The sequence below is a fragment of the Anopheles stephensi genome, chromosome 3 (genome assembly GCF_013141755.1).
Source record: "Anopheles stephensi strain Indian chromosome 3, UCI_ANSTEP_V1.0, whole genome shotgun sequence".
NCBI lineage: Eukaryota > Metazoa > Arthropoda > Insecta > Diptera > Culicidae > Anopheles > Anopheles stephensi.
In genome coordinates, this window is record NC_050203.1 from 3,584,758 (window position 1) to 3,611,407 (window position 26,650).

Here is a 26,650-nt window from a genome sequence, read left to right on the forward strand (position 1 = left end):
ACGCGTGAAGGAGGGACCGAGAATTTAATTCAATCGTAGGTGCATAAAGGGATTAGTGACGAACGTCAGACACTGGTACGGACGGAGGTGGAACTGAAACGTTTACTTTATTTCACATTATTTTGATGCTGTGCTAATTATGAGTTGCGGCCACTTGCATCCTTACCCGAAAGCACTGTTGCGAGAATTGTGAAAAGTGAAGGGAGAAAATGATGCATTAAGTGAGAAGTCGTCCGGGACACACTGTAAATCAGCGCAAACCAACCGCTTCAATTGATTTATATACGTTTGCAAATGTGTATTCAATACTTGCAGAAGCCTATTATTAAAAGTTTGTGGCTGAACTATCGGGGGTTGCTGTACCTGTGAGGGGAGGAAACAGTTGGTCATCTTTAGTGGAACCGATTTGCCTACTCCCAGGTCCATAAATCAAGGGCCACACAGCACACCTAGCCGCGTGCAAGGTTGCCGGCAAACAGGTTGAATATCGGAAGAACGTACTACACCGCTTGAATGCATCGTTAGAATTGTGTTTCTAGGTTCTGTTGCTTCGCTCTCCATCGTTGTGCTGTTCCACATTTTGCATCGCACTAAATCACCAGCGCCCCATTCTAACGCTGGCTGCGCGCTGGCTTTCTTAGGTAATCGTAAGGACATTGATAAATTGAATTTCGTATGAATGGACGCCTAATCTGCGCGGCCGGTGAGTTTGAATGGGTGAAAGGGTGCGAATATTATTGGGCAGACCGTAGCTACTCTGGCCGGAGCCTGGATGGCCTAGACCGGGCTACCGTATGATTTGCTGGGGCGAGCAATAAATTACCGTCCAGACGATGCGGGCTGCATTATGCAAGCGGGTGTAGTGAGGTGTGAATTAAGGAGGAGCAGTTTTAGCGTAGAAGAGTTTAGTCAAGAAACTTCTTAAGTTTAGCTAAACTCCATACTAAAAAATGGATGTTGGTGAAAGTTTTCCCTGCTTTTGATCGATTAACACACTCAGCCGTCAAAGCGCGTTGTCAATCGAATGTAAATAGTGTAACCTCGAACGCCATCCAGCACACCGAGCCACCGGAAAGAAACCGGAAAACTATTGACCAACTTCCAAACCTCCTCCGGTGACCTCGATTTCGCGCAAAAAAAAAACCACAAACGGATCCACAAACGAAAGAGAAAAGAAAATCGCATCCCATGCCACCCGTTTTCTGCTCCATCGAGCTCAAGATGTGAAGATGAAAGTGATGGACACTTTTCTCTTCCCAACCGAGTCCCCCGTTCCCGAGCCCGACCGGTTAGAAGCGGAGATGAAAGTGAATCAGAGCATCGGAGCATCAGTGTAGCAGAGTACGGACCGGCCGGAGAATGATCCAGTTTTCACCGCACCATGACGTCACGGCGCTGCATCCAAGCAGTTGTACCAGTTGCATTCCACTGCACCACTCACGCACGCACTCACTTTTCTCGGAAGATCGAGCTCGGTGGAGAAAATGCATGCGTGAAAAGAAAAGTTGTTTTCCCATTTTCGTGTGAACGACAGCATGATGCATTGGCCCTCTGCTGAATTGGATGGGATGGGCTATGGTTAGAAGACGCACAGGAGAAATCGATCTGTAGCACAGCGACAAACGGGTGATGGCAGCCGGTGCGGCAGTGGTGCCAAAGAAAAGTGCAATTTTCTTGTTTTTCACCCCACCAGCTCTGTGAGCTGTTTTAATTAATGAGTAATTATGCTGCCTTTTTTGCGTTGATGCGTGCGATTTTCTAGTAGTGTGTTATTTTTTTTAGGTGTTTAACGCTGCTAAGGGAAGAGGTTGGGAAGGGGCAGAAGTTGTTATGGTTTGTTCCGAGTACGTGGTGCGATGAACACTGCTATCAAAATCGGTATGGATGCGAGTAGAGTGCAGTAAACATAAACAGAAACCTTAACATGACTGTTTTATATTTAAATATAAGATATTCTAGCCCAACACTAAGCTTAACCGACCTTAAACTTTAGAAATTTATCAAGCGTTTACTGGTTGGACCATTTGAATATTGTGCATTATGAGCCAAACGAAGTCATTGGAATTTTTGAATATTTATTAAAATTATTATTAGTAACAACATTAAACTAAGCTATACATGCCAGGCCGTTCTACATGGATAAAAAAAACCAAACAACTTAATTAGAGGAATGAATTGATTGGTGGAGTCGTTCAAAAATTATATACTATGAGCTACGTGGGACGAACTTCATAACAATCACTGGCTCTTCTAGCAAGATTTATCTTTCCTTCACTTTTATTGTAATAATCTTTTTCTCCAACTGCATCATCTTCCGATACACAAATAGGCACGTGCAGAACAAACGACATCTGTGAGCTGCAGAAAACACACATCACTATTGCCATCCATCGAACGATGAAGCTGACGACGACGACGCCTCCGAAGAAACGCGCCGGCCAACGATCGCTTCATATTGGGAGGGTGGGCGCTCAACTGCAAGACCACTAGGCGGGAGCGCTAGGCGTATGCTTGCGCATGCGCACGGTACTTGATTTGAATTCAGCCTAGACCTAGAAAAACGGAAAACCCCATAATAACCGATGATGAATGGTAAAGCGATGTTTTATCTCTCACACGCCGGTACATCTCCGTTCCCTCACAGCGCATAGCGTTTGCCCGGCACGAGCAGTCGTGAAGTGAAGATGCGTTCCATGGGCGTTCAGTAAAATAAGAAGCAAATAGCTTAAGGAATGGAATTGCATGGCGACGGATGGTTTTGGCCAATGTTTTCCGCGTCAAGGCTACCGACGGAAACACACGGAAGCTGCCGACAAAATTGAGTTCTAAAAGTGAGATGGTTGTCGGTAGCGGAAAGTGTCACATTTTACAGTGCGACCATAATTCATTCGGCCACGGGACACACACACACGCAGCTTGTGAGTCACATCCGGATGGATGGGCAATGAAATAGAGGGAAATTTAAGAACGTGTCTTTTATTTTTGATGTCCGATTCGGTTGTTTTGCTTTTGCACAGCTAGCGATCGGTAATGGTCCGAAAGGTTTTCCTCGCTGTCACCGTGCGATTGATGGGGAACTTATGCGCGCGCGCGTGTGTGTGTAGGTGCTGCTAATGTGTGCTATAAATTTTAGACCATTTGTATTGTGGCAATTAAACGCATTTTTGTCGGTGGTTTGCAATTGACGGGAAAGTGCAATTTTCTGTGATACAAAATGAAGCGTTTGTATCGACCAGCTACACATTCACGCACGTGTTGATGGATGAGAGAGTGCGTTGTTAAAGTGCTTTGAGTCTGGTACGTCAAAACATTTGAATATTTTAAATTCAATTCTTTATTTTTATTTGCTTCTTATTTTCCTGCGTCATTTAAGGACATTGTAAGTGAACTCTTTATTTCCCTCTAGATGGTTGTAAACGTTAAGAAAACATCCCCAAGGCATCCCCTTTCGGCGCAAGCTATTATTTAAGCAGCAGCTCAGGCACAAAAATAGCAAAACATATGCAAATTGACACCAGCGCGATTCGCAATGCAAACACGCATACGCATCTCCGAACCCAGCGCTACAGATGTCCCAATTTCCTGGACAGATTTCATGCCACCCCTTGCCGATGGAGGTCGCTCCACACCCTCCGTCGTTTTTCGCGCGATGCAAATGACACGACAAAACGCATTGAAAAACAAACAACGCGCGTCATCTTTACGATCGGCGATGACAACGATGGTAATTTTTCAAAACGTCATACCTTCTGCAGCCGGGTGCGTTCGGGCACGCATATCGCGCATCGACGCGCGTCACGTTGCAGCAATGCAATCGTTCGCTGCTCGATTCACTTTTTCGACCGGTCGGCACCATGTAGCCGTCGGCACATGGGTTCTGTTTTATTAATAAAAATCACATCCACTCTTTTGCAGCTCATTTTCCGCTTCGTTCGCAGCGGAAGGAGCGAGGAGTTGCAATGCAATTCTTTACCCTTATTTTGAGGATTAAGAAGAAAGAAATGAACCCTGTGCACAGATACGCCATCGCTTGCAGGCGGGAATTTGTTTTGAGCAGGCAGCAACACATTCGATTTGCTGCGATGCAGATGCAAGGCGGATCGGAACGGATTGAATCCGACGCGTTGAAGGAAATGATGATGATAGGTCTGAAGGGGTTGGTGGAAGGGGTGTCCGGATGTAGCAGATAGGGGGAATGCGAACGTGCAATAATTATTAAACAATTAGGTCATTTACACTAGATAACCATTCTTGTTTGGCGCCTGTCGCTATGTTTGCGTCCATGTCGGGGGAAGAACGCTGAGCGAAAAGATGGAGGAGATATGCTTCGATTTACTGAGTTTTGATCAATATGGAGTTGCGGAATAACTTAGGGGAATGTTAACAAATGGATATTGGAATATCGTTAGTCCGTTCTGGTACTTGGCAGTCATATAATGGAATTTAGCATTCCTTGGCGAGAAATTTCCAACTTGCTGTACAGATTCTCTGCTGATTGGTCTAATGCTGCAAATCTATTAATATGCATGGTGATACTAAGTTTTTACAAAGTATATGAACTTGTTAACTTAGTTCCAAAAATTAATTGACATTGAGTATTGTTTAGTTTAGGCATTAAGGTAATCTACGTTAACAAATGGCCTTTTGCGTTTTGTCAACTGTTCAACTAATTTAACGTGATTCTCCAACGCATCATTCTAAAGAGGAAGCAAAATGGAATAAGACCATTGAGGAATAAAATCAACTCAACGACGAACCTCGCCCGAGAACGAACGGCGAAGTGAAGATTGAGTGAATTAATTTTTATCACCCGTACGCTCATCGACTACGATTAATAAATATTCTTCCAAATGAATCCGAAACGGTACTTTAGCTGCGTGTCTGCCATCCTTCCCCAGAATGGCTTACGACTTGCGGGGACCGACCATTGAGAAGGCGGAAGCAAGAGAGAGAGAGAGAGAGAGAGAGAGAGAGAGAGAGAGAGAGAGAGAGAGAGAGAGAGACAGTTGGCAGCTTAAACGGGGTGAGTTTCTGTCGATGCACCACCGTCGCACGGAGGCAAACGAACTTGCAAATATTTCTATTGCCACCCGCACTCGTCACACCATCCCGCTTTCGTTGGGGTTCTCGTTTCGGTTGTTTTGCTGCGGCTTTTTCGCTGTTACGATTCCGTGTTTTTTTTGTTCTGTGCTGGTCACGCCGGGAGCAATGGTTTAGTAATGAGATCAATATTCCGGGGCAGGAAATACGCTAGCAACAAAGAGGGGAACAAAGGCTGAGTACGTGGAAGGGGGAAGCCTGACCGTACTGACCCGTGGATCACGTACGCAGCCAGTTCGGTAGTATGAAGCACCATGCGTCTCCATTTGTGTGTGCGAGATTTAAGGATGCTATTTCTGTGTGCCACCGGCGTCGTACGAAAGCAAAGTATTATTTCCCGATGAAATTTCATTCGACCTGTCACCGGACTAATGGGTGATGCGTGTGTACGCGCTCTACGCGCACTTTTAATCCTGCATTAAACCCATCGGAGATTGGAAAGGGGCAAGCCATGTTACGGGCTGACAAATTTGACCCAAATTTAACGCTCCAACCGAACCGCGTGCATCTCGGGGTGTGGATTCCGGTGCACAAAAACAAAGCAACCGTTCTTGTGCTGCTGCTGTCTGGTTGCCTCCGCTGATGAGCTGATCGGCTTTTTTTGCCGACTCGGTGTGTGTGTGTTGCGAACGGCGTGGCGTGAAAATGAAAACAGCTTGTCCGCAGTCGGGCGTATCAATTCGCGCACTTAATCATCGGGCACGCAAATCGTGTAAACATTCGCCGAGAGTGCTCCTCCCCCGGTGCACGGACAGTATGAGTGTGTGTATGTGTGTGGTAGGGCGAACCAGCTGCATCGATCGGTAGGCAGTACACATGAATGGGTGAAATTGAAATTATGAATAATGGATCGCAAAGATACGCGCCAGCAACAAGGAAGGAATCACCAGAAGGAAGGATGGACAATATTTTACTGAGCGAAAATAAAGAGTTGAAAAAAGCCGGAAAGCAATTTGATGCTTGTGAAAATAAAACACATTAAATAATGTTAATTAAAGACTAGGGTCCCGTGTGCCGAGCGCATGCAAACCGATCGCCGTCGCCAGGGATTGTGGAGTCATAAAATCTAATGAGCAGTTTGACGGTCCGAATCGAAATCATATAATGATGATGACCCACTTTACAGTCAGTCTGTTGCCAACTTTCCTTGTTTTGCCATTCCCTGCGTGTCGGAGGATTTGAAAGGCATAGAGAAGAGGGAGGAAGAGAGAAGGAAAGGGACACTTCCAATTTAACAGGCTGGTCAGTTGTTTATTTTTATGGCAAAACTTTGTCTCGCGATGGGATACCCCGTATTCTTTGGCTCGCCCTGTGTGCTAGCACCAGGGTCTGATGTCTCGCAAAAATTATCTCCAATAAAAACAACCTCCTTCCCCTCCCACTGGGCTGGATTCGGTGTCTAGGATGCAATGGCCAATTTCAAACCGACGCAAGACGACGACGGTACACGTTTGTTGTCGCTTGTTGTTTTGTGGGTGACAGTTGGGATTTTGTCCAGCCACTCAGAGACCCAGGCAGCGACGGGTCCGCCATTTTACTGCACATATGATGGATTTACGTTTCATCGGATCGCTCTTCTGCTGACCCAGTTAGTGTAGGGTGAAGCGAAGATTTGGGGGCGAATTATTAGCTCGTTGCATTGAAGCAAGCACCTTGCATCTTCGATTTCGGAACCATCGCCTGACGTAACGCGTAGTAGCTATGGAAAAATATGGTAAAGCTTTCGATCGGGCTTTTCTGTTTTCGGCGATCATGCTACGATCATGTGCTATCACGTGAAAGGTTGTGGGCCGTGGGTGTGATCGCTACACCACACTCACCTTCATCAACGCAACTAGACCAACCGTCTTATGTTTATTCCATGCCCAATTCACTCACGGCTGTATGTTTTATGGATCGCGGAAAGATACCCGTCCCGAATATACAACAAGGAACGTCCCTTCAAGAATCCCTTGGCGCACCACAACAAGAAAAGAGGAAAAAACGGTGTGAAAAAAGGGTAAAGGTTAGCGAGAAGAAGGGTCGAAAAAGATAATTTTTCGTGTTGGAATAGTTGATTCTGTTTCGGAGTTGGATCATTCCTCGAGCGCGTGCTGATTGCACTTGAACAAATCAATACATCACACACGCGCGCCTCGATTTGGAGCTTATTTTAACGCTCACTGAACTTGGTTTAGGGTTTTGGGCGGGCATGAATATTCAGCGGGGATAATCCTTTTCTTTTTTTTTTTGGATGGAAAACTCAACGTAAATAGGGGTTTTTTGCTCGTTGCTTGATTGCTCACTGCCGATGGTTGTGTAAATACTTTTCATTGTAATATTCGAGAAGGGATGGTTTTTTGCAATCGAGAAAAGTTTCATAATCGCACAAACCGATGAATGAATCGCAATGCGATCTGCTTATCACGAACGCAAAATCGCAAACCCGCCTGACCCATGTCCCTATTTCTAATCGCAATCATTACATCCGGATGTGCAAATCGATCGCAAACCGATAAGAATCACATGCGGAAAAGCAAATGCCTTCCACCAGGGAATCCGTGCCCGGTGCATCAGCTTGCCAATTCATTCACCTTTTGGTGGAGTCGTCCGTTCGTTCGTTCGTTCGCTCGGTCTTTCGTTTAGTCGATATATTGGCACGGCCAGTGGTGTTAGTAGTAGCTGCACCCCGGTAATGTACGTGTGTTTTGTGGGGTGAGAAACATGATTTAGACTCGGTCGCCTTCTTTTTTTTTGTATTTCCACTTTGCGAAAACGTGCCCGTAAGGTTAACGAATCCGAATCACCGCAAAGGGAAGGAAATGCAAATCAAAACAAAGCAGCGCCCCAAAGTGCATGCCCATCCCTCCCCCACCCCATTTTCCCACCCCTGGTCCCCTGTCTAGGATGCAAATCGCCCGGTCAGTGGTCACTGGAGGTTGGTTGCCTGCAGCGTCAGAGATAGGAAGCGATTTGGAAGACTGCAGGGCGAACTGAAAAAAAGGAGCAATATAGATAAGGAAACGATTTGAATGAATGAGTGGCCACCCGTTTTTCCACCGACAGGGGGGTGGTTGGAATGGAGGTGGGTGGGTGGGAGAGTTTCTTTATCTCGCTTTCTTTGTAGCGCGAGCTGGTTCAATTGGGGTGCTGATCGAATGATTAAGATCAAAGCTTCCCTGTTTCATTCGTTTAGCTTTGCATCGGAACTACCGAACGCAGAGGGGTTAAACGATCGAACGACGTGACTGTGTACAAAGAAAATAAGCACACACAGGAAAGATTTGAAATTATGTCTTTTGCGTCTTGTTTGCTTCTGCTCTTTGTTTCAGCTAAGCTGCCCTAAGCTACTGACCGGAATAGGTAACGCGAGCTGCGGAAGGGAGTTGAGCAGGAGTTGGGAGGAAGCTAGGAAGCAAACCTCTAAAGGAATGTCACCGGAAGGGCTTTGGCACATTGATCCCGAAATAGTGGATGTAGAATTTCAATCAATTCTAGATGTGTCAATGGAGATTATTTTAAAGGTTTTTTATATATTCGTGGCATCTTTTACATCACAGTTTGTATTTAGAAGAATGAACAAATTGAGACGAATAAATATATTTTTAGAATATTCTCTTACATCCTTAAGCTGTACTTGATTATTGTTTGTTTAATTATTTTGTGCTCTACAAAAGAATCTATAAGTAAATATTAAAATACACAAAAACTCACAAAAAAAAAATCCCCGAAAGGAAGTAATTAAAAGCTGTTGTGTACATTACAAATTAATTTAAACACATCAAAATGATCAGGCAGAATCTTCATAATCACACCAAATAAGCCGTGCGGAAAGATTGAGGAAAATAAGAGAGAGAGAAACAAACACAAAACGCATCCCAATTCAACTCCGGCCCCAGCGTAACAGACAGACGATGCTCCAGCATATGGTCATCCGCCAGATCGTTCGTTCTTCGCGCAACCTCAATCTTACTCACCCCTACCCCTTCACATCCATCCCCATTATCCCCCCCCCTCCCTCCACCCCACCACCTACCCACACACATTGGCAGAAAAAAAAGAGATGAACCCCCAAAAGGCGATTGCGTGAACGCGAAAGCTGCACACTGCACGGTTTTGTTGCGAGCTGCCGTCGATCTGTCCGGTTCTCCAAATGCACACCGAAACACACACCCAGCACGAGTACTTCACGTGTGTGTGTGCGTGTGGTGGTGTCCGCGAGACGGTCAGAAGAGACAAAAAAATCGGCCCAGAGTAGGGGGTTGGCGCGAGTGCAGGCGGGCACATTGCAGCAATGAGTGGCAATAGCGGAGTGCAATAGAGCTATATTTATATACATTTACCGCGTCTCGTGTAGTGTAGTAAATACGCTCTTGCTGCGCTACTGCCCATTTGCTGCTGCTGGTGGTGCTGTTGCACAGTTCGACGAACGAATTCAAGGCTGCGATTGCGGCGCGTTCGCAATGCGCGCGCGAATTCACCCCCGGCATCGTCGTCGTCGCCGTCGTCGTCGTGGCCGTCGTCATCGACACTGCTGCACTTCGGTCTGCGGCGTCTGCGAGCGAAAGAGAGCCGAACCTCTGCGTGTGTGTGCGCCGTTGGGTAGCTGTGTGCGTGGGTTTCCTTCCCTTGCTGGGATGCGATCGCGATCGCTCGGCCTGCATGTGGTTGTTGATTTCTTTCCCCCGTGATGCGATCGTTCTGATCTTGATGCCTAAATGAGCGACCGATGATGCACTTTTTTTGCTTAACCTCATGAGATGGGTCGAGTTTTTTTTTTGCCCAGCTGGACTGGGGGTTGATTTCAATCAAAAAGCGATCATCATCATCATCTCGGGACGTCTTGATCGTCAGTGGTAGTAGACGAAGTAGCAGCAGCCGAAGTTCCCGGACGCGTTTGCCATGATCAATGAGATCAGATGCAGGCGATTGCAGCCTCGGGTGGGTTTAGGTACGATACGGCACCCCGAAACGGGAAGCTGTTCGACTACGTTCGAGCGGTCAACGGCACCCCGAGGCGGGGGTTCGATTCATTTACAGATGCATCGTAAGAGTGGCCATTAATTTATAGAGCAATTTCGTTGACCCTGTGCGATAAGACGGTGGGCGATGCGAAATATTACAGATGATCGCTTATGGTTTAGATTGGTAAATATTTAGAAGAATTACATCTGTACCTCAGGAAAGCTTGAGCTGTCCGAGAGTCGAAAACTTCAGAAGCTCTTGGCTTTATAGTGATTAAATCTCCCGAATATCTGAACTCCGTAGTAGTGACCATAGTAGTAAAACAGTAGGAAAAATCAACAACGACCCATTGTCTGACCGAGCATTGATTTACAGTTACTGATCTTCACCTCCATTAACCTCCCTCTCCAAAAAAAAAAACGCTCCTCCCCCTTTGCTCCACCACTGCATCCAACCTGCTTCTGGTGTCGAATGACAACGGGCAAAATCGATTAATTGGTAAAAATAAATTTGCATCAACGAGCGTGGCTGGTCGAAGCGTAGCTCCGAAAAAAAAAAGCCAAAACCCGATTTTCAAGGTCCCGCAAGCGGTGCGAAAGCCAGGCCCACGGTAGGCAAATGTCTTGCCAATGTAGCAACAGTTGGTGACGTGCGTTGACCACGGCGGGAGGAGACCAGCTACCAGGATTGCGTAATGGCGATTTTTTTTTATCTGGCAGAAAGAAAACAAATGCACCGCATATACAACAACAGCAGCAAAAAAAACCCAGCCCGAAAAACGACGACATAAAGCAAGACAAAACATCATCGTAAAAAAAAGCTTCGCCACTTCCAAAAAGCGCCATGCTCACCTTAGCGCGGGCTGGTACAGCTGATTGAGCGCAACCTTGAGGCGAGCGAGCGTGTTGTGATTCGGGCTTTTTGTTTTTGACTGTATCGAGACCGTTTCAGTGTTGTTTTCAGTGCTGTATGCTTTAGATTATGCGTTTATTTACGTTTTTTTTGCTTTGCTCGCTTCTGTTTCAATTTCTGGAACGCATCAACCGTGACCAGTCGGTTAGTCCGGTCCATTCAATTCCGAAGCTCCGAAGAAGCCGACCTGCGTGCTGCTGAGTTTCTGTATCGGATATCTCCGGCTCGGCTTCCGAAGAACGGTCACCGCGAATCAGCTGATTTCCTTCATCCGTGAAATGCAACCAGATCCGTTCCGCTAAGCGTGCGCCAGCGTGCGAGGGTGCGCTTGTTTTGGGGTGGCCGGAAAATCTCGAGGTGGCGAAACCGGCCACGCGGGTACCTGGTTACCCACGCGACGCACTGAACCGTGCGGGCTGGGTGCTGCACGTGGAAATCGAGCCACCGATGCGACCTTGCCCTCGTAAGGTGCGTTGAACTGACCGACTGTTGTGGTCAGCAGGCGCGACAAGGTTGGAACATTTTCCGAAGAAAAACACCTTCGCGGTAGTGTGTGAAATTGACGGAAAATACAACAAATTGATTTGTTGTTTGTGACAATCGCGACAAAGTATTTATTATACAGAAGAATCGGACATGTTCGAATAAAGAAAAAATAGAGAAAAAATATTAAGGATTTGAGCAACACATTAAAAAACAGAGAAAGAAATCTAACAAGTTCAAAACAGAACAGAACAAAGCATAAACAAAAAAATTAGTCGCATATATAATAAACCAGTTGAAACAAAAGAAAGAACTTTGAAACGAATATAAACTCGAAACATTGCTAAAAGAATTGTTAAAAAGATGAAAAAAAAGTAAGGAAAAGACAAAAAAAATTAAATAACAAATATATCAATTCATCAACTAGACAAATTATATGAAAAAAGCTGATATTATTGGAAGTACCAACAATATGAGCGCTGAGGACTCGACCATCAGTATACTGAATAATTATTAATAAAATAGATTAATACATGAACAAATGTTAATTACTAAAGACTTGACTAAGGACATGATAAAAGATCCAAAATAGTGAAAAAAAACAGTGAAAAAGACAGAAGAAAATGCAGAAAAGAAGCCAGAAAACGAAAGTGGTAATCAAGGGAACGAACACGAACCGAAACATAATTATACACTGTGCAAGGCTTGACCACACATGTAAACACATTGTTGGAAGTAGTTAGGATTAAAGGAGTGAGTTGCAACATCCCAACCCAACTCTCTTCAACCAGACGTTAGCTCATTAGCTTCTATTAACTCCTAGCCAAAAGGCTCCCCCTTTAGGAAAGCTCAATCACATCTAGGTCGATTATCCTAGTGCCGCTAAGTGACGGCGGCATCTTGTGGCGTGATTCGTTACGCATCTCGGGCTGCCAAAAAACACACACACACACACATAAAACGGTGGGGCGAAGAGAAGCGGAAGGACGCAAGCAACGCAACGTGTAAAAGTAAAAACCCGTTGAGTGACCTTCGCCAGCTGGAGATTGCTAAAGGTACCACCGAAAACTACATCACGAGCCTCCATCACGCTGCGGTCACCTCGAACTCGTACGTTGAACTACTATTCCGGCAAGGAGGTAAGCTGGCTGGAGGGGAGGGTGGTGGTGGGGGATGCTAGTGTACGGTGTGGAGCAGTGAGATGTACTGCCGAAAAATGTGTGCCATTGTGTTAGTGGTTGCAATGGCATCTTATTGCGGGCTGGTTGCCATTTGCAAAGCGTTGAGGTTATAGCCTCACAGTTCCCACCAAATCGGTCAGTTGTTGCTGTTTTTGGGAGGTTTTTTTTGGTGGTTTGACGGTTTGATTCAGAGAACAACCTTTAGATGAATCTCAGCATCTAACCGTAGTATGGAGGTGTTCGCTTTTTTTTTGGCAATCTCCACTATGAGTCTCTCGTCGAGACCCGTTGATCGTCGTGTTTCCTCATCGGTGGTTCCTCGCCATGGTTTCGCCCGGCGGAGATGTGAACCGGTTGTGAGAGCTGCTGGAAACTGTTGAGCAACGTCCTGATCTACTGGTGCCGATCGAGGGGATGTGTCCATTGTGATGCATCACAGTCTTGCACGAGAGGGCGAGCGCGCGCGCGCAAAAAACAAAAACCCGCCATCGTGGACTAACCGAAAAACGTTAGCACCACCATTGAGAGGCTCTTGTTTTCCGACCGTTGGATGTGAAATCATGGCATTTTGTTTGATGGGGTTGTTGTTTTTTCTGTTGCGCTACTGTTTCCTTTCGGCAATAGATGGACCGAGAAAAAGGCACGGGATAAAGAGAGAGAGCGAGAGCGAGAGCAAGCTTTTCGTCACCCCTTTTTCGGGTGATCGTACAGACGGATGGAGCGGCGCGTTTTCCGTTTCCCAAGAGCAACACCGATCCGGTCATTTGGGTGGTTCATGGCAAAATTCGGCGGAAATGTCGACACCGGAGTTTGGCTTTTTATTTTGGGGGGCTGACCGTGTTTGGATCGGGTGTTGAGTAGAGTGCGCGCGAAACGCTAATCAATTGGAGCCATTGGAGCAGGAGTTGAACACAGTTTTATGATTCACTAATTATTATGCCGCTCGGTTCACAGTAGCTGTTGAGTGAACAAAAAACTCGCTAAAACAATCATCTCAAAGAAAACGCTTCTAAAGATCATTAAAATTAATAATTACCAATCAATAGTTCCCAGCCCTTCAAGAACCGGCAGCAGCTCCTGAGCAATAAAAAAGCCACACGAAATTGCTTTTAGTACTCCGAGTAATAAAAGCTTGAAGTTCATTTTCGAGTGAATGATCACGAGCGTTGAAGCTTCCTGCCCTTACGAGATCAACAGTTGCGAAGCTCCGAAGCTATAAAAAGCCGAGCCACAAGAAATCCTGGAACAGCTACGATGCAGCTAAATACTACCTTCATACGGATGACGTCCGTGTGTTCCCGGCTTTGATGAGCCCATTTTCCTGCACCAACTTCTCCATCTCCAGACACCGAGGAAATGGAGAACCGTACCGCTGGTTTGACGGCAGCATCAGCAACCGATCGAACGAGATCAGGAAGTGATCAAGTCCGGGCAAAAACTCGTTCTCGGGTCGGGTCGTGAGCCATCCTCCTTTAATTCTGTTTAAAGCAACCACACGATCGTACCTGAAGAAAACCGGACCCCGTGTGTGAAGGTATGTACGGGAAGGCTCTTCCCGGATGGAGGCTTGGCTTTGGCTCAATGTACTGCTGTGTACACAACGACAACAGAAAAAAAAACAAACCAGACAACTTCGTGCCGGAAAAGAAGAGTCATTCGTCTCGAGCATTGCCGCTTGAAGTCTTGGTCGCCGCGTGGTAAAACATTCTTAAGAGATCAAGAGCCCGCAGAACGCATCTTGCATCATGTCGTGAAGATAATTTGTTCCCCACAATCGCACCACTGGCTGGCGAAGGATGTGTTGCTGTGCGCTCTCTCTCTCTCTCTCGCTCCCTGTCCTTTCACAATTCCCTTATGCTCGCCCTTCACAGCACTCTGGCCGGGGAGTAATTTACAACTTCTTTGTCTTTGGCAGTGGCGTTCTAGCGCGACCAGCGACTTCCGCGCCGTGCACGGCACAACAGCACACCTGAGCAGATGCCGAGGATGCCCGGATGCCTGGAGTCTCGGCAGCGAAACCACACACGTTCGCTTTTTCCCGTTTTCCCTTTCAACCGGTTGGACTGGCTTGGCAATTTCGTTTTATGGTCGTGTTCGCGTTCGCGAGCGTTTAGGCTGCCCGTTCGCTCCGATGGAAGAAAAAGGTGGAGAACGGAGCTGGCAAAGTATCATTAAATCGCTTATTACTCAATGCTACCGACCTGCTGTTGCTGGGTCTTCTTGAACGCTTCCAGCACGACCGGAGATGCTGTGGATGCTTCACTGGCATTGCACTTTGATATTTAGCCGGACGCTTGAGTAGCATGCAGTTGGAAATGGGCTAGAAAACCGTCGAAATTCGTGGTGACGTTCGCCAGCGTCCACAGGGATTCAGTTATGCAACTTCAAAATATTAAGCAAAATAAATAGTTGCAAACAGCGCATATTCGTAGGTTTATTGCAACCAACTACTGTAGTTGCTACTGTAGTCGGTCAATGTTTCCTCACGCCAATTAACGCCCATGTTACGCCGCTGACACAATAATAAACGACGATCATAACAGTTTTAACTGCTGTGAACAAGACAGTGCAAGAGATCACCGAGATCGTGATGTAGATCTAGCTGCGATATGTTCATATCTTACATATGCCACAATAAGAAGGGATTTGTTTAGAAGAAGCGGAAATGATGCGACATAAGTCGCCGGCCTTGCGTCTCAGCATGTGTGTCTACTATCAGATCTATTTTTATCGCTTCTATTTTCATAGAGAGACCTCATGAGATAAAATAAGATTGAAGACGTGTCGTTGAGGAGGAGATATTAAGCGGTAATATAAGATGTTCAATTTACAAAAAAAGATCATCTTTGTCAGAAGTGGGATTCGAACCCACGCCTACAGAGTAGACTACGACCTGAACGTAGCGCCTTAGACCGCTCGGCCATCCTGACTTGTGTAGTTCCCTGCCGCTAATAAACGTGCGGGTTACGGGTTCTACGCAAGACACAACATTGATAGCGCGTTTAGTGAGTAAGATGTTGAAGTGCAAGCGCCGCACCTCGAGTGAGAAATCGTGCCGTCGATGATGGCAAAGATCCGATAAGAACGCCGCGCACGGAAACCCTTCTGAATGGGCGCAAAATCTAAGCCAAGGTTTGAACTACTTCACTGCCACTTGGTAAGTAAACACGCGTCGCTCCTCGTGACTCGCGAGCGAGATACGAGCCTCTTTCCCGTGCCGGGCCGCGCACACGGGCTCAGACGATGAGCCCGCCTGTCTCGGACTGCAAACAGTTTTCCCCGTACTAATGCTCATCGGAAGTGTCTCCACGTTCGGCGTTATCGGTGGCCTTGTTTCGTTTTTTTTTTTTTGGGGGTTCCTACCGATGGGCAGAATAATGCATTCCTATGCCTATCAAGAAGGGATGAAGGAAGTGACACAAGACTGCCTTTTCTTACACAATCGTGGATCTTGCCCGTGTGTATCGTGGAGCGTTGAATCACTGCGTGTTCTTATCTTCCCTGAAGGCGATTGAGGTAGCCCTTCCATCGCGATTCGCTGGGGTAATATGTTGGAGGTTGCCGGTTCTACATACGCAATGGGGTCTTAAATCAACAAATGGCGGGCTGTGCGTTCGTCGGGCAGGTTTCTGTGTGTGTGTGTGCGTGCGCGTGTGTCAATAGGTTTGTTAACATGCTTCCGATAGAGGAACAGGTGTCGTCTGGCATGATAACACGCACGTACGTATCACGATAGAGTGGGCAACATAACTCAGTGCCCGCATTAGCCATAAATACCTGTGGCAGGGATGAATCTTTGAAGTCCAAAAATAGACGGTAAATTACCTGCAAAGAAAATAATAGAAATAATTATTATTTCATCAAATTTTGTAATAATTCATAAGGAATGACATTTTACAAAAAGTAGATAATATAAAATATTCTAAATACTCTCATCGAAGAACTACTTGTTGATTTGTCATATAAACATGTAATTATTTAATATTAAGAAAAATGAAAGATAATTCTCTTTTATAAATCGAACGATAAAAATGCTGAACAATGTTGAAAATGTGTTAAGAGGTGAACATGTCTAGTAATGAGGACATTTTAAATCCTCTGAGCGTCAATTCAAATTACCAAAAGTGTTCTTATATTAAAATGGTGAGATATGGAGGGGTGGGTGGGCATTATTTCTTGCTACCGTAGATAAAAGAGCCTATTGAAGAAATTTTCACAAATACTTTACCTAATATAAAAAGGAGTTCCTTGCGCCCCCGGGTGGACTCGAACCACCAACCTTTCGGTTAACAGCCGAACGCGCTAACCGATTGCGCCACGAAGGCGATATGATTTACCGAGATCAAGTTACAATTTTGCAATCTATTATGCTTGGATTACGCTATTCGGCGCACTTAGGCAAGATTATCGGTAGAGGCGCCATTATCAGCAATAATCCTGCTCCGTCTTAGCAATCATTGTAACGATTAATTGCGTTCGGGCGAGACACGGTGCCAAACATCACGTCTCCTACAATAAATAAACATGACAGAGGAAAACACATGCTGCAAGCTAGTAATTTAGCATTCAAACTGCAATAGCTGCTCACCAGATGTCGGTTAGTGGCCCATAAAACTGTCCCAAAACATTACAACTAGCAGGACAGTAGTGCGGCGATAAATTCAACGCTTCCACACACCTAAACAACCTCCATGACCTCAAAAAAGTGCAAAACTCAAAAATAGAACCATAAATTTCCGTCCGGCTGCTCGGCAAAAATGCTCCTGCACAAAACCGGGCTAAGAGTTTGTTTCCAACCCCGGGAAGGAGATAAATATTTCCCCAACTACGGCTTGTGTGGGGATGGTTGTTTTGCTCCATTATGCGGAGTATGATTTCCACCGATGTGCATTAGACATTTTCCGTCGCTTGCCTGCCAGCCCCATTTCCCTCCCGCTTGATTTTTGCGTGAAAATCATCTCGATGCGGGCAGTGGGAGCCGTAATTCCGGTAGTCGCTAGGGCGCCTAGGGTAGCAGTGGGAATGTGGAAAAGAAAGCCACAGTAAAAGTGAGAGGAGGCAGAAAAAAACAGCACGCCGACTGCAATCGTAAAGTGCAGCTGCAGTGTAGACGTTTGCGATGCATTTCACCCAGTGGGGTGGGGGAAGCAGCGAACGGCAGCGGGTGGACGGTAATGGAGTGAAGGCATGGTGGAGGAAGGAAAAAGACCATCCAGAAACTAGGCCATTAGAAACTGCCGTGTGCATCAATTGCATCGCACATTGCATTTGCACCAGCCCGTCATCAAAAAGTGCTGTTGTTTGTCGCTTCTATGGGGTAGGAGGGGGCGTGTGAGGGGTTGGTTGGGTGGGTTGAAGGGGGTGGCGAAGGTTTTTGCGAGCGACGTGAGAAGACGGAAGTCAAGCGGTGGGGTGTGCAGTGTTTTGAGTTTGTGCGCCTGAGATAAGAAAACTGTATTGGAAGCTCATTTTAGACCCTAATGTTGTTAAAATTTGCTACTTTAAAATATTGACAGAAAAATTCAAATATTTAAAATAAAATCAAAAGTTAAAAAACTCATCAAAAACATTTAGAAAGAAGCATAGCTCTAAATATAGGATTATTACAAAATATTTTATATCCTTCTTAAGTCTCGCCAAAATATATCTAAAGAGATCAATCGAAATCTGTTCAACTGCGCCAGTGATAAAGGAGACCAAGTATGTCAGCGCTGCCAGAACTATTTGCGAACGAAACCCCAGAAATGGGTAACGCCTGACACAGAAACAAATCTGCGCCGTTTGAAGTCAGGGAAGACCCGGAGCGACCGTGAAAAGGGAAAGAAGATTTTCCGGTCTGGATCGGTGCGTGCGAGCGTGCGTGTAGAATATGGCTTCTGCAAGGTGGACATCGTATTGGGGCAAGGTTTCATCCGTCCCCGGGTGTCGATCCGGTTTCCCAATCGGTAGCTAGACCTTGTTTCTAATAGACGTGTGTGTGTGTGTGTGTGTGTGTGTGTGTGTGTGTGTGTGTGTGTGTGTGTGTATGTGTTAAAGGAAAGAAATGTTCCACCACAGGCCCTAACCAATGCCCCATCCCCGATCCTCGACCACATAGATGAAGCGGATTTTCTTTTCGCAACATTGCACGAGGAAATGGTCCAGTAGGGGGGGACAATTTGAAATTGAAAATCATACAAGCTGTCTCACTCTTGCTCTCTCTCGCTCCCTTCTTCCCCACGCGGTGTGTCACAGCTCGGTGAAGAAAAAACCTCAGCTACAGGGATCACTGCTTCCATTATTGCCCGTTGTGGTTTCGATTTCATTTCAAGTCTCCATTTCCGCCCTGTACCCCCAGGGCGAGGAGGAGGATGAAGGGAGAGAGAGTTAGCGGGGAAATATCATCCCTGCCCCCAACGGATGGAAAAGCGCATATCCGATTTCTCGGAAGCGAGCCTATGCTAAATCCTCCTTGCCTTTTTGTGGTTCCGTGGAAAGCGTGCGAGGGATGGGGTGGGTGTTGAGCCGGGGGAGCAGGAAAATTCTGCTTTTGCAAATGTTTTGTAATTCCAAACTCAAACAAGTAGTACCCGAAATGTCCTGCGGGTACGTGAAACAATATCAGGGCTAGGCAACATGGATCGTTTTTCTACGAAAATCCAGTAACATGCAAATGTCATGCTGTGCTGGAGAACGGGGAGGAGAGGGAGGATGTTGGGGGAGGGAAGAGGGAACCAGGAGTTTCCCCGATGGCGGTGGTTGATGTGGCTTTGTGAGGTTAATTTGAGAAGCAGCGTTAGAACAAGGCCCACGAGCACCGGGAACAAGGCAAGGTTGTTTAGCTAATTGATATGTTTGAATTGAAATATTGTTAAACAAAATTCAATTTAAACACACCAATACATCCGATGCGCCGATAGCGTATCAATTGAAGTTGTTGAGCTCTTTTCGGCGAGCTTTATCGATAAAAAAACGAGCGGCGAGTAAAAAAAAACAAAGCCAGAAAGAAAGAGAAATGGCGAGCGGGTGGAATTCTATTTCAGCTACAACTGTTTGCTTAGTAGCGAGCCGCAAATTTAACGCTCGTTGAACATTCTTTCCTATCCGCTAGCTGATAAGTTGATTCGATTGCATGACACGGTGTGATGATGTAGATGATGATGGTAACATACCTTTAACCATGCGGTGATAGAGGGGTTTTCTACTTCCTCCCTTGCCCTGGGGTCTGCCCCTGACCGTTCGGACCCCTGACGTTGCGCTATTGAAAGTGAATACATTTAATTTCCTATTCACTGACTAGCGAAGATTCATATTTCGTTCCGGTTGGGTTGTTGCTGTTGCTTTCTTTGCTTTCTCTAGAGTGTATGCTTGTGTGTGCTTTTTACCGGCCCCACAGGTTTCGCAAGCTTTACTACTTCAATCTACTTTCAATGTACTGGGACTTAGTGATGCTGGTCAATACGAAGACTTCAAAGATCTTTTAAAAAAATAGAGAACGATCCTTCAATGCTAAATCTTGGAGTAGAAAGTACAATCTAGTCGCATAATAATACGGTTCACATCTGACACTTCTTCAAGTCGCCTTCGTGGCGCAATCGGTTAGCGCGTTCGGCTGTTAACCGAAAGGTTGGTGGTTCGAGTCCACCCGGGGGCGTCAAGAAAACTCTTTTATTATTATATTACAAAACCTCTTTATGAGATTCGCTTGACCGTCACATCGCTTAAAAATGTAATACAAAAATTATAAGCTTACAAAAAGAGGCTTCAAATAAAAAACTCTCTCTTCTTGAAATTCTATAATAGCTGGTATTATACTGTAAGGGAGGAACCCTGATTACATTCATTGAAAACATGAGAATCTCGTATTAATGAATGACAAAAGTAATATTGCACGTTTGTGATCTTATGTGCGTTTAATTGTAAGTTTCACAAAAGTATAAAGCTCACGATCGGATGTCTGGGATATGCGCCTGTGTTTGCGCAACAAATTCGCATGAACAGTCCAGGAAAGGAGAAGTTGCTCCTCTAGCCTAGCTCTAGCTCTCCGATATTCATGGTTGATGATGGTGATGCGTGTGACTAAGTGTCGAAGTGCGTTGAGAATGCGCTTTCCCTTTACGAGGAGGAACTCTCTGAGGTGGATGAGAGAGAGGGGTGGGATACGCATTCGGGCTACCGATTTAATGAGACGGTATCACTAAAGATCGCAGAACTCATCTCATTACGGACACTGTGTTGTGCCTGCCGTGGATGGAGAGACCGAGACAACCTCCTCTTGCGATGCATCTTGCACAAACGCGCGCCTGGTGGAGGAGTTGGCGAACAAGCAAGCTTATCAGAGAAACTCGTTTTTTCTTTTCACTTTCTTGCATCGCATCTTCGACGCGAGTGATAGACGAATGAGCTTGGTGCTTAGGTTTCTCATTACCCGGTAGACAAACAAACAAAAACACAGGTTTTCTTTAGAGTTAAGAGGGGTAACTGCAGATGGAACAGCAGTTTGAACTTGATTTAATTTAAGCCAGACAAGTTTATGTATAATTTTTCAAGGTTATTTTTTGTACCATTTTTTTATCATCCGAGAATTATCTTCCTTTTGTGTTTATTTTTATTTTTTATTGAAATGTTTTTTTAGTAAAAAACCGAAGAAAAGGAAGTCGAAGATGGTCCGATACAATTGTTCAGTGCACATGGGCAAGTTTTTTTTCCTATCTACACGTCTCTTGGGAAATCTCCTTCCCCAGGCGCTGACTCTGATCGGATCAAACAAGCGCATCACTATTATCTTGCCCCGTTGCACTTCCAATCTTCATGCGTATGCAAACGAACCTCTCCATCCTATACTACCGTGTCTAACACACACACACACATAGAGGTGCACACACGTGTGCATACTAGTCGAGACAGGGCGTTGAAATAGTTCGGAGTCTTCACTAGCTCCAGCGTTCGGACACCGGTCCGGAGGATGATCCTTCTTCAGATGAATTACCAACTTGATTAACGAGTCGGTTTCCTTCCGTTCGGGTTTCTCTTTCGCATAGACGAGACCTCATCACACTTGAAGCAAAAAGTGTTCCAATAATTATGATGCAGTAGTGCCAGAGGGTGCTAACTATCAGACTCTGCGATGGCTGGGCGCATTATCCAACGTCTGCAGATTTACGACGACAGCTCGAGGCAAGGTGCATGTACAGCATGTACACTGATATGCATAAAAAGGGACGCCTTCTGGGTACTCCAGGTATAATGGATGGATCCAACCCACTTCGAGTTACAGGAAGTAGGATGGATGGAATATTCCGATCCATCCGGTGGAGACAAGAGAATTTGAAGAGAAAACTTGCACTTAAGAAGGGTTTTCAGCGCGCTTATTTAAATACTTTTTCAATAACTCTCGCTACCTCACGCTCCTAAATACAAAGCAACATGTTCTCAACGACGCAATAAACGATCAAACAAAATCGAAACCCCCCCGATTGAGAATGTTTCCTGAGTCGAAGCAATAGAAAACAGTGTTGGAAATCTGTACACCTCAAGGAAATTGATGTTGCATCATACTTTGTTTGCGATACGTGACTTTGGGGTTTGTTTTTTGTTGTTGTGTCTCTCGTCATAAAAGCGAGCGAGCAAAAAAACAAAAAAATCCCATCACAACAAAACACACTTGGCATTGGCGAAAGGGGTTGTGTTTTAGACTACCGTGGACCACACTTCGCTTTGAAGATCGTGGAACGATCGATTGACGGTCAGTGTGATGACGATCCAAAACTCGGTAGCGAAAATTGATGCCGGGTTCCAAAAACGGACCTCCCTCCTCGCCCCCGAAGACCCTGTTGCTGTTGTTGATGCTGGTGCCGTGCACCCTTGAAAGTTGTTTTAGCTGCCGAAAATTTTACTGCGTCATGGGGCCATACGTTCGATTGTTTTGCTAGTTGCAGCAGGGCCGCGTAGCAATAGACGGAAACATTTGGCACACCAAAAACAAGTAAACGTGTTGGAGAGATTTGTTTTTTCCTAAAAATATAATTCAATGGACAGCAATACACAAAAAATGGAAGCGAAATCATCACTTCCTTAATTTAAATGATGTATCACATATCGCTATGGAATATATTACAGACGGCTAAAACTTGTTTACCAGTTTGCAAACAAAAATTCCGAACAACAACAACAGCAAAAAAAGGGGGAGAGAAAGAGAGCGGTGCAGCTAGTGTTTCTGTGTCAATGTCACGTTTGACGTTTTAGGTGCGTGCGTTTAGACACCCGTGCGTTTAGGAGTCGGCCGATCGAGCAAGTGACAGGTGGACCGAGCGCAGTAGTGGTAGTAACCCGATTGCAGCCATTTGTTTTTCGTGTTCTGTTTTGGTTACCGCTACGCGTTTGTTTTGTTTGCTTTTTTCTCGATCGTTTTTCTATTTATTTTGTTATTCATCCAGTGTGTCGGTGTCGATGGGCGAACAAAATGGCATTTGTTTGTTTCTTTCACTCCACTATTTGGCTTGTGTTGTGTAGACGGCATCTACCGAGTGGAAGGGGTGTCTTAATGAGTGTTTTTCACAATAGTGTAGTGAGCCCGAAACCGTGCTCGAAAGTGCAACCCGCCCTCTAACGCGCGTTTCCTCCGGTTGGGCCGGCAGCGCGATAGAGGAGTGACTTCATTTTGTCGCTTATCCGAATTGGTGTAGTGGTGCGTACTCCGTTTCGGGCAAATCGATTAATAAGTGGCCCGCGGGTGCATTGCAACTTCGTGGCAGATTCAAGGTGGACGACTACTGTGTGGAGTCAATTAGCAGCAGCAACAGCGTCTGTGTTGAAGCCGTTGTTTTCCTCGTGCTGGGAAGGTTCTTATGTTTTCAAAATGACGTAATGCGATTGCAAATACAGCAGAAAAACAAAACGGAAACCTTCGTTGGAAATTTCCGTTAACTTTTGCTCTTTTTTTGTTTTTTTTTGTCGCTCGTGTGCACACACGTTCAAAAACGGAACATTCGTTCGAATTGCTCACCGGTTCGTGGCGCTGGGACTACCGGCCATATAATGAATGGTAATTTTGGGGCCCTTCTGCTTCTTTCTCTCTGTCTCTCTCTCTCTCTCTCTGGCTTTTCTTTTCTTGCACTGGTGTTGCTTCATCTTTTTATTCGGCTGATTTACACCGTGCCCCGCAACGGTCACGTGTCTGTGCTTCTGGTGAGGCTGGCAAGGACAGAAATGTCTGCATCGTAAGTGCTTTTAGCGAAGGTATGGTATTTATTGGGATAGGGATAGGATTTCATTGAACATGGGTGCTGTTTGCTTGGAATTGATGCTTTCGTTCCGAGCAGGGCAGTGTTGGATGTCTGCTAGAGACATCAAAGCTGTTTTAATTTTTAACACTGTCTAAGATCCATAATAATTGAAAACAAATATTGTCTGCTATAACCTCAGAGGTCCTTAGTAATCTATTTTAGACACTCGGTCCTGTCGTGTGAGGATCTCACCAACGATCAGAAAGCCCACTAAGATTTTTTGTTTTTTAAATCTCTCAGCATGATAAAGAAAGAGAATAAAGTAATAAATCAACTAACAACATGATGTTCTGTTGGCTGATTTTTTAAAGGTTCATTCTCTGCTCACAGTCACCTTTCTTCACACCAACTCCTCCACAGCTCGTAACCACCATCACGCCCTCTCCCGCTTCCCGAGGCAGAGAGAGGGTCGTAAATAATGGACAGGAAAAATTCAACCTAATGAAGTTGACCGTTATCGGCAAAAAAGCACACGTCGGGTGGGCAATTATCAGCCACGGGCGCAGGGTGCAATAGCTCCGGTTTACATTTCCGGACCTTGACTGAAATTCAGCCGGGCTAACACATTGCACCCCGATTGCATCGTCGCTCTCTGCCTCTCTCTCTCTCTCTCTCTCTCTCTCTTTCTCTCTCTCGATCAGCAGCGTTGCATACACCGATTGCATTACTCCACACTTCGTACTTCAACGTGAGGAACGAGAGAGAGAGAGAAGGAGGGGAGGAAGGAGGTGGAGGGGTGGAACAGCATGGGGGCGATGCTTTTCAAACAAGAAGATATCTACGGGCCACGATGCTACGCGCCCAGTGGATCGTATCTTCCGGTGTATTGCAGCCCACCGCATGTGACCATTGCGTACATCGGGGTGTTGTAAATAAGTAGTGACACCCGAAGCAGGACATAAGTATCGATGGGTGAAGGAGGGGGAGGGGGGGGGGGGGTGAGATTCAGAGGGGGTGGAGGAGAAAGAAGAAATTCTTACCGAGCTGAAGCGAGTCAATTCGTCGATCCTCCTCGGGGCCCGGTGGTTTGCCCGGAGTTGCATAATGCTGCCGTTTGTTGGTCAAACGCATTTGCTGTTCGGGTGTGTGTGTTTGAGGTTTTTTTTTTATTATCATTCATGCTGCGCTCTCCCTCCGATTAATCCGACCAGACATGGAGACAACTTGTGCCTGCGCTTACTTGCGCTTACTTTAACTTACTCCGGTGCCCGCAGTAACCAGTAACGCATAACTTATCTCCGGTGGCCTAGATTTTATTATACGCAACGAAATCGATTGGCCTCGACCGATCGGACGTCGGCGTTGGTGGAGCTGGCGGACCGGAGGGTTGAGGGTATTCGAGCCGGGGTGGTTGAGTGGTTTCCGATTGACGGCGGCTTGAGGCTTGAGATTTTGTGCTGCGTCCATGGTAAGACACGGTTTGTCACGTCAGTGGGGCGGGGGAAGATGGCGAAGGATGGGGAAAACGGAAATGAAAGCAATTTTGCCGGAAGCGAGTGTGGTGCATAAAGAAAAAGAGGTTAACTGGGGTACATCCCTCGAAAGGGAAACGGCACTGGGAGGCTTTTAAAGCGGTGAATTAATGCAGTGTTTTAAAGTCAAATCAAGACAAGCTGCGAATATGGAAAATGTCAAATTGATAGTATCGATCTTTAGTAACTGTCCAGTTTTACCCAGATCGGTGGTGACTGTTTCCCATCAAGGCGTGGATTTTCAATCGTTCATTTTAAAACTATTTAGGCAACGATTTCACTTACAGATTTAAAAAAGCCTCTCACGAAAGACAGTAAATTTAATAAGTCGTTTGTTAATCCTCACCTGTAACGAGAGCGAAAAAAAATGCAAAAGAATATTAGTCATTTCTCTTCTTAAACATTCAGACATCTTATTCAGAAGTTTTTTGTTTGTACGGCGTTTCTAATAGGCTAGACACTTTTATCAATTTGAAAAAGGGTCCGTTCGAATGGATTAGGGAAAATTTAATTATTGCATCCTTTGACCTCGTCGCGGAATTTGGGTTTTTTTTTGTACGTTAGAGGCAATAAATTCTTTGACTGAAGGATCACGACCTTGAGGAAGACGTTTAAAATAAGAAATATTTCAATTGCTCTCTTTGCAATCGCTTTTAATTGAATTGTATTTGAATACGTATCTACCTAAAACCCGTCTTATTAATTGGACTATCTTCTTATAATATTCTTGTATGATTTACTCAAAGTGCATTTGGTCGAAGACAAAACGTACATTCGAAGCATACTGTAAACACACAATGCACGGTTCTGCTTCTCTCGCCAATCTCTCAAGCTTTTCTCAATTTTACCCAATCGTAACGATTCCCTGCCCCCCCCCATGTTCATGTGCACGATGTGTTGTGCATTGGCACCGGGTCTGGAATGATTATGGGAAATGGATTTTCCACACCACGATAAGCGCCTTCAAGCCACCGAGCCAGCCAGCTTAGAAAAGGAAGGAAAGCGAAAATAAAACGAATCGGGCGGATAAGAACGAACGAAGCTGCTGGGCTCCCGGGATGTTGTGTCTGATTTTCATGCAGCAGCTAGCACCGGATCTATTTGCGCATGAAATCAAAATCACCGTGCTCCCCCTTCGCCACACCACGCGCCCCGAATCCTCCCGATTTCTATTCATTTTCGGGTGGTGTGTGTGTGTGAGTGTCTATCCCGGTAAGTAAAGGATTTTCGGCACGGGTTACACGAGCCAACGAATAAATGATTCGATCGGTGGAAAACCAGGGTGGGTTTGCCG

General features: G+C 45.7%; 1 protein-coding gene and 3 non-coding genes across 5 annotated transcripts in view; 1 reads left to right on the top strand and 3 right to left on the bottom strand.

Annotated features, from left to right (window-relative positions):
* LOC118510137 (ecdysone-induced protein 74EF) overlaps positions 1 to 26,650 on the bottom strand; it is a 213,471-nt gene that overhangs the window by 72,681 nt on the left and 114,140 nt on the right. The gene's annotated exons all lie outside the window — the stretch shown is intronic.
* Positions 15,468 to 15,550, bottom strand: Trnal-cag. Its single transcript has one exon. It is a non-coding gene; the product is annotated as a tRNA-Leu (tRNA).
* Positions 16,872 to 16,945, bottom strand: Trnan-guu. The gene has a single exon. It is a non-coding gene; the product is annotated as a tRNA-Asn (tRNA).
* Positions 20,180 to 20,253, top strand: Trnan-guu. Its single transcript has one exon. It is a non-coding gene; the product is annotated as a tRNA-Asn (tRNA).